The sequence below is a fragment of the Spinacia oleracea genome, chromosome 4 (assembly GCF_020520425.1).
Source record: "Spinacia oleracea cultivar Varoflay chromosome 4, BTI_SOV_V1, whole genome shotgun sequence".
Lineage (NCBI taxonomy): Eukaryota > Viridiplantae > Streptophyta > Magnoliopsida > Caryophyllales > Amaranthaceae > Spinacia > Spinacia oleracea.
In genome coordinates, this window is record NC_079490.1 from 186,861,783 (window position 1) to 186,868,958 (window position 7,176).

Here is a 7,176-nt window from a genome sequence, read left to right on the forward strand (position 1 = left end):
TCAAGTGTATGAAGTTGAGAAAGATTCTTAAACATCAACGGGGTGGTCGAGTAAAATTTATTATTGGATAAGTTAAGATACTGTTAAAATATACTTCCTCCGTCTTTTAATACTCGCAACGTTTGTTAGTTTCACGCATGCCAATGCACAACTTTGATCATTTATATCCTAAATTCTCTTTATGCAAAAATTATAAAAAGTTGATATTTTTAAAATACACATTGAGACGAATATAACAAGATCCCACATGACTATGTTTTATTTTATATAAAAAGCACTAGATTATATGAATAGTGGCAAAAGTCCAAACGTTGCGAGTATTAAAAGACGGAGGAAGTATTATTGATAGGGAAAATATAATATTGTGTTTTGTATTGTGTTCTGTTATACGTGGGCATACGCCTCTATTTATAATACAAACTAGATCTCCTACTCTTCATAGGTTTCCTAATTCATATAGACTTCTATCTTATATCATATAGCCTAGTTATAACATAACTCTACTATATTCGATATTCTATCATATAGGATAACTGCCTTATCCTCAATAGATACTCTAAATATATCATGTTTCCTATGGTTGAAGGCAACTTTCCTGTAAGTTGATTTCTTGATAAATCAATGTTGCGTATCTTTGCATAAGCAAGTTGAGGAGGTAAGACGCCAGTGAGTTGATTGGTTGACAAATTTAATGTATGTAGCTCTTTAAAGTTGTCGAAACTAGAAGGTATTTGACCTACAAATCGGTTATTTGACAATAATATTGTAGATATTGTGGTAAGTTTTCCTAATGTTGAGGGTAGATTTCCCGTAATCATATTGCTATATAAGATAATATTCAAGAGTTTGGTTAGATTACCTATGGAACCTGGTAAAACACCGGTCAATTTATTGAGCCCGAATCTTCTAGAGTTTTAATAAAACTCTACAAGGTAGAGTTGTATCTAAATCATACATTTTAAAATCAATATATGGCTCATATTGATGAGAAAAAATAGGGAGAATTTTAGAAAGATAATATATGAACCATTGATTTTTCAATCAATGGTTGATATGCTCAAACTCTACCTTGTAGAGTTATTTTAGAACTCTAAAGGATCCAAAACCCAATTTATTATGACTAAAATCCAAAAATATTAAAGAAACAAGGGCTCCAATTGAAGAAGGAATAGGTCCATTGATTTTATTATTATTGAGGAATAACGTTTGTAACTTAGAGAGTTTAATAATGAACGCCGCTCCTCTCTCCCTCTCCTTTTTCTCTCTTCTCTCTCATCTTTTAGGGTTTTAATTTTCTTGGCCGTTTAGGTCGGAAGTAGTCTAATTTCTTCGGAAATTAGACTATTTCCGACCCTTTTTCTTGCTTTTCATTGTTTTCTTTTTATGTTTTTTCTTGTTTTTGGTTTCTTTTCTGTTGATTTGTTCCCAATTTATTATTGGGTTGTTCTCAATTTATTTGGGTTTTTCCTGGAGTTTTCTAGGTTCTTGATTCTCATTCATGGATGAGAATTTTTTTAGGGTTTCAATAATTGGGAAGGAGATTTGGATTCATACAGGTTTAGGGTTTATCATCAACTCGTCAATCAGAACAATTCGTGTGCAGATTGCGAAGGGCTCTACTTGGAAAGATGTGAAATCATCGAAAATCACTGCTCGCGTCAAGTTAGAAGCGGTGGAGTACGAGATGTGCTTTAGGATGCAGAATAGTAATTGTTTTGATTGTAACAGTTATGTATTTTTTTTGAATCTGTGGTATGCAGATACTTTTTATCATTATAGATGCCGTATGGCTTATTATTAATGGATATTGTTCTTCCCCGTCAAAAAAAAAAAAAACTTAGAGAGTTTACCTATTGAGACGGGTATGGGTCCAATGAGTTTATTGTGGCTAATATGCATAGACATCAATTGGGAGAGTTTTCCTACATAATGCGGTATGGGTCCGGTAAGTGTATTATTATCAAACATTATATGTTCCAACTGAAAGAGTTGACATTAGACCTGGTTATTGGACAGGGTAGTCCAATAGATATAGGGTTAGGGTCAAGTTAATAGGGCTTTTATTGGGCAGGGCTCTTATTGGACAGAGCCTACATGGCACTTTTGTTTTTCATTTTTCATTGCTCGTTTATTGACCCGCCCACTAATGACCCGCTATTGACCCGCGACCCGCTTTTGACCCGCCCATTATCGACCCGCTAAAAATGACCCTTTCAATATCCGACCCTCTTTTGACCCGCACCGACCCTGACCCTCCCCGCCCGATAACCAGGTCTAGTAGACATAGGGAAACAGGTATCAACCCTGTAATATGATTATTTGACAAATCCACAAATCTAAGTTTCTTAAGTTTTCCAATACTAGCTGGAATTTCCCCCAGATAGAAAATTGTCGTTTAGTACGAGATTATCAAGTGAGATTAAATTTGTAATGGAAGATGGTATTAAGCCACTAAAATAATTTCCACCTAAACTTAAGGACGATAATGACCTCATTGATCTAAAAACGTCGGGTATGGTTCCTGAGAGTCTATTGTAACCAAGATAGAGATATACTAGCTTATGGAGGTTTACAAACGTATTAGGTATTGAACCATTTAACAAATTACCATTCAACGTAAGCTCAGTTAAATGTGATAGTCGGCCTAGTTGAGGTGGAATATGACCTCTAAACCCATCCGGGTTAATATCATAAAACTCTTGAAAATGGTAAAGGTCGAGTATTCTACGAAAGGTAAGATTGCCAAGGAAAGGGGAGAGAGTACCATTTACAAAGACGGTAATGTCAATATCCATGGGATTTCGAGGCCGGAATGGAGAGACTTGAACAACCCTTCCGTTTGAAGCATCACATTCGACGCCGTACCATGTTGCACAACAATTGGTTTTAGGGACCCAAGTTGCTAGTTCGGACTCCGCCCCATCAGTGGCGGATCTTTGTGATGGCTGGGGTGCCGAAAAATTTTGTAGTGTATTTTTAGTTACGGCCCCCCCTAAAATTTGTGTATAATTGTATAATTACATAGTATAATGCTTAATTTTCTCTACCGGCCCCCCTCATAAAACCGTTCAAGGTCCGCTACTGCGACCCATACTCGACACCACGTCTGAATTCAAGCAATGCCTCTTCATCGATAGGATTACAGGATTCTACTAGGTGAAGATGAAAGGTACAATTAGCCAAGATTATCAGGAAAATGAGTGTAACATAATTATTTTTGAAGGTTACCATCATTGGAGAAAAGTAACAGTTACTACTCTTACTATCAAGGATATAGATGTGGTAAGAAGATGAACCAGCGCCCATATCTATTTATATATAACTTTAACTTAAACGAAAATGATTAAAGGTCGCAACATGCGACCTTTAAGCAATGTCACAATGATGACATGTCATGCTTATGTGTCGTGATTTAAATTGGAAACTAAAATATTTAAATTATATAACCTATTATATATATTTCAAAAAAGGTAGGAAAATCTTAATATTCTAATTTGTTTCCTTCTCTATATCGATTACCTTATTTACATATTTTCATAGTAAAAATATTGTATTGATAGTAAAAATATTGTGATGACGCAAACCTACGTGGCGCCTATATGTACCAATTAAATTCCAACACGTAAGATTGCGTCAACCAAATGTTGTCGCAACTTGCGACCTTTATCATCACCCTCTAACTTAAATTATGGAGTACTCTGCATTAAATTAAATCTTACCCAATAAATATGCTGATGCCCGAAAAACTAGGATTAGCTAGTGATCGTTAAGGAGAATGATAGAGTAACCCTAAGGGTTGGTAACCCTTTCAATATTGATTTTTGATTGGTTACAAATGCATTGAAACTTTACATACAACACTTTCTCTCTCCAATTAATTATGTTTATATATTATTTTATGTTATATGTATCTTAGGGGTTGCCAACCCTTAGAGTCAACCAAACATTTTCCGATCGTTAATGGTAATACGACTGAGACATACGCAATAGAGTGTCTTACTAATTTATTACTAGTAGGATTTTTTTAAAAGAAATTAATGGAGTGCAAATCAAGTTAAATCTAGTCCGGGAAAAATGCATAAATGTTTACTCTAAAACGTCGCAATTTTTACTCTAAAACGTTACAATTAAAAGTAAACGAAAGAAATACGTGTTTTTTTTAATTTATTCCTCCGATAATCATTAAAAATGAAAATATAATTCGTTGTCTAATTACTCTCTCCGGTCTAAATTAAGAGAGCTAATAAGTGCTTTCTCTTTTCTTTCTTTTTGAGCCCCTAATTGGACATCTCAAAGGAGATTTTCTTAAACTACTACTCTATTTACCTGATGTCCTGATGAGATATATACTAACGTACTCCCTCGTCTAAAAGATTCATGTAATTATTTTTATACACTTGATTAAGATTTTTTTTTTTTTTGAGGGAAGATTAAGAATTGGTTATGGGTAGGTGTATTTATCTTTTAATTAGATTAAATAATAATGTGTGATGAGAGATATGTGACTGAAGATTACAAACCAATAAAAACATGGGACAAACAAACAGTGATATACACATGCACTACAAAAAATTGTACCATTAACGACGGAAAATCTCGTCGCTAAAGGCCAATAATCATTGATTAATGACGGAATTTCCTGTCCCGAACCCGTCATAAAAGTGGTCGTCGTTAAACCGTCGTAAAAGACATTTGCGACGGGATTTTTGACCCGTCGTAATTAGGTTGTCGTTAAAGATACAAATTTTTGTAGTGACATATATATACTTCCTCCGAATTTTAATAGTTGCAACGTTTGTGATTTCTACACTATTCATATATTATACTTTGATTATTGTTGGTGATTTATACGTAAGATAAAATATAGTCATATTGGATCTTGCATGATAGATTAATCTTAATGTGTATTTTCAAAACATTAACTTTTATAATTTTTATTTAAAGAGAATTAAAGATATTATTGATCAAAGTTATGCGTTGACATGCATGAAAGTAACAAACATTACGAATAAAAATGAACGGAATAAGTATAATACACGGGGCAATATTTTAGAGATGGAGAAGTATCTACTCAGTATTCTCGACCGTGATTTGTTTTTGTTAAATTAACAGCAACTATACTCGTCGAAGTGGCCGACATATTTTCAATCAAAACTAATAAGACTTTTTACCATAGAGATGCTAACCCATGTGCTACGTTTGAGGTTGATTTTCTTAATTGAAGATTAATTACAACTATATAACTCTATATTTTTTAATTTTTAATATTTTTTTTTGGCAGCTATAACGAATGGGCAAAAGACACCAAATACACCCATTACTCTTGGCCACTGACCATGTCATGGGACACACCTATGAACTTACTATTACAAGACTCTGCAATGCTAGTACAAGACTCGACACTACTGACACAAGACTCGACACTATTGCAAAGAAACGCATATGGAAACTTCTCCCTTGGACGTTGTATATAATCAGATGGCGGGGCAACAACCTTTCTCTTCTTTTCTCCTTTGATCCTGCATAAAAAAGAGTGAGTTTGAGATACAGTAGTGTTGTTCCTCTTAGCCACATGGTTCCGCGTAACCTTCTTTCCGATGCCACATCCTGCCTTCTTTCTTCCTCTAGCTCCTATTTCAAACTTCTCATCTTGATGGATACTAGATGTTGACTTGCGAGTTCAACGGTTCAGGTTGACAATTGACAGTTCTAATTGCGGGTTAATTGTCTAAACGTATGGTATGTCACTTTGGCTAAACAGAGAGGGAGGGAATTGTCAGATGTGCAATGCGTGCAGTGTGGGGGAGTGCAAAAGAGAGCAGTCTATTTAAAATTAGCAGTGTTGCATGTACTATGCTCTTTAATGGGCCTTCTAAACCTCTCTAGTCAATAAAAAGGATTAAAAAGGCTTCTAAGCTAAAAACTTTTTGGGCTTGAATTAGAGGTTGGGCTTTAAATGGCCCCAAGGATTATCTTCTCCCAAGTAAGTAGATGCGTGAATTCTTTAGGAAAATGATAATGGAAAAATAAATGTTGTAATAAATTGATGGTGTGAGTATGTGGTATGACCAAAAAGGAAACACAAATTCTTATTTACAATGGGTGTATAATAAATATTGTACACCAGAGTAAAAGTTAACTTTAAATGCTTAAAAGTTATGCATATATATGTAAAAGTTATCTATTTTTCAGTGATAAATTTTTTCATTTTAGTAAAACTTATTTCTTCAAAATAACTAATAATGTATAAAATTAATCATTTAACCCTTTAAAATATTTATCTATCATTTTTTACTAATATAAAAATTAATCAAAATTAGGTTAAAGTTACAAAAAAAAGGGTTAAGTTATCTTGGTGTATAATAAATTTATTGTACACCTTTTGCGCGCAAGACCTTTTGAAAAAGAAAAAGAAAAATTAACTTAATAGGGAGCGGAAAATAGGATAGTAGAGAAATATTTAAATAATGTTAGAAAATTTTCAAAATATGCCCGAAATGATGCACTTATTAAAAAAACAGCCGATAATAAAAAGCGATGCACTTATTAAAAATAACGAAAATACTTTCTCTTTTCCAGTCTGAGTAGAGTAATAGTGAGATAAGTAGAACTACGGCATACCATAAAAATGGTCTTCCTTTTTTTCTAATATTAGTTATTGGACCATGGCTATTGGACCACGCGCTAGCGTGTGCAATCTCCCAAGGGATGTAAAATCGGTTAGTGAAAGTTAATTTGTTTAAGTTGTATAGAAAAGACCATGGAAAACGAAATATAAGAATCACAAGTATATAAAAGGAAGGTAAGTGTATCTCTTAAATAAGTATTTCCTCCGTCCCTTAATACTCGCACCGGTTTGACCGGTGCAGAGTTTAAGACATTTAAATTGACTTATTAATTTAATGGGTATAAGTTGATAGTGGAGTATTTTTTAATATAGTTAGTGGGAAATGTGTAAGAGGCGGAGAGTGGTGAGTGGGGGTGTGAATTTTTAAATGATTTTTTTGTAGAGAATAAGGGTGTAGGTGGGGTTAGTAAGTAAGTGTGAGAAATAATATAATATAGGTATAAATTTCCATTTATAAAAGTGGTGCAAGTATTAAGGGACGGCCCAAAAAGAAAAGCGGAGTAAGTATTAAGGGACGGAGGGAGTACAGAAGGAGGACTTTTTAATCT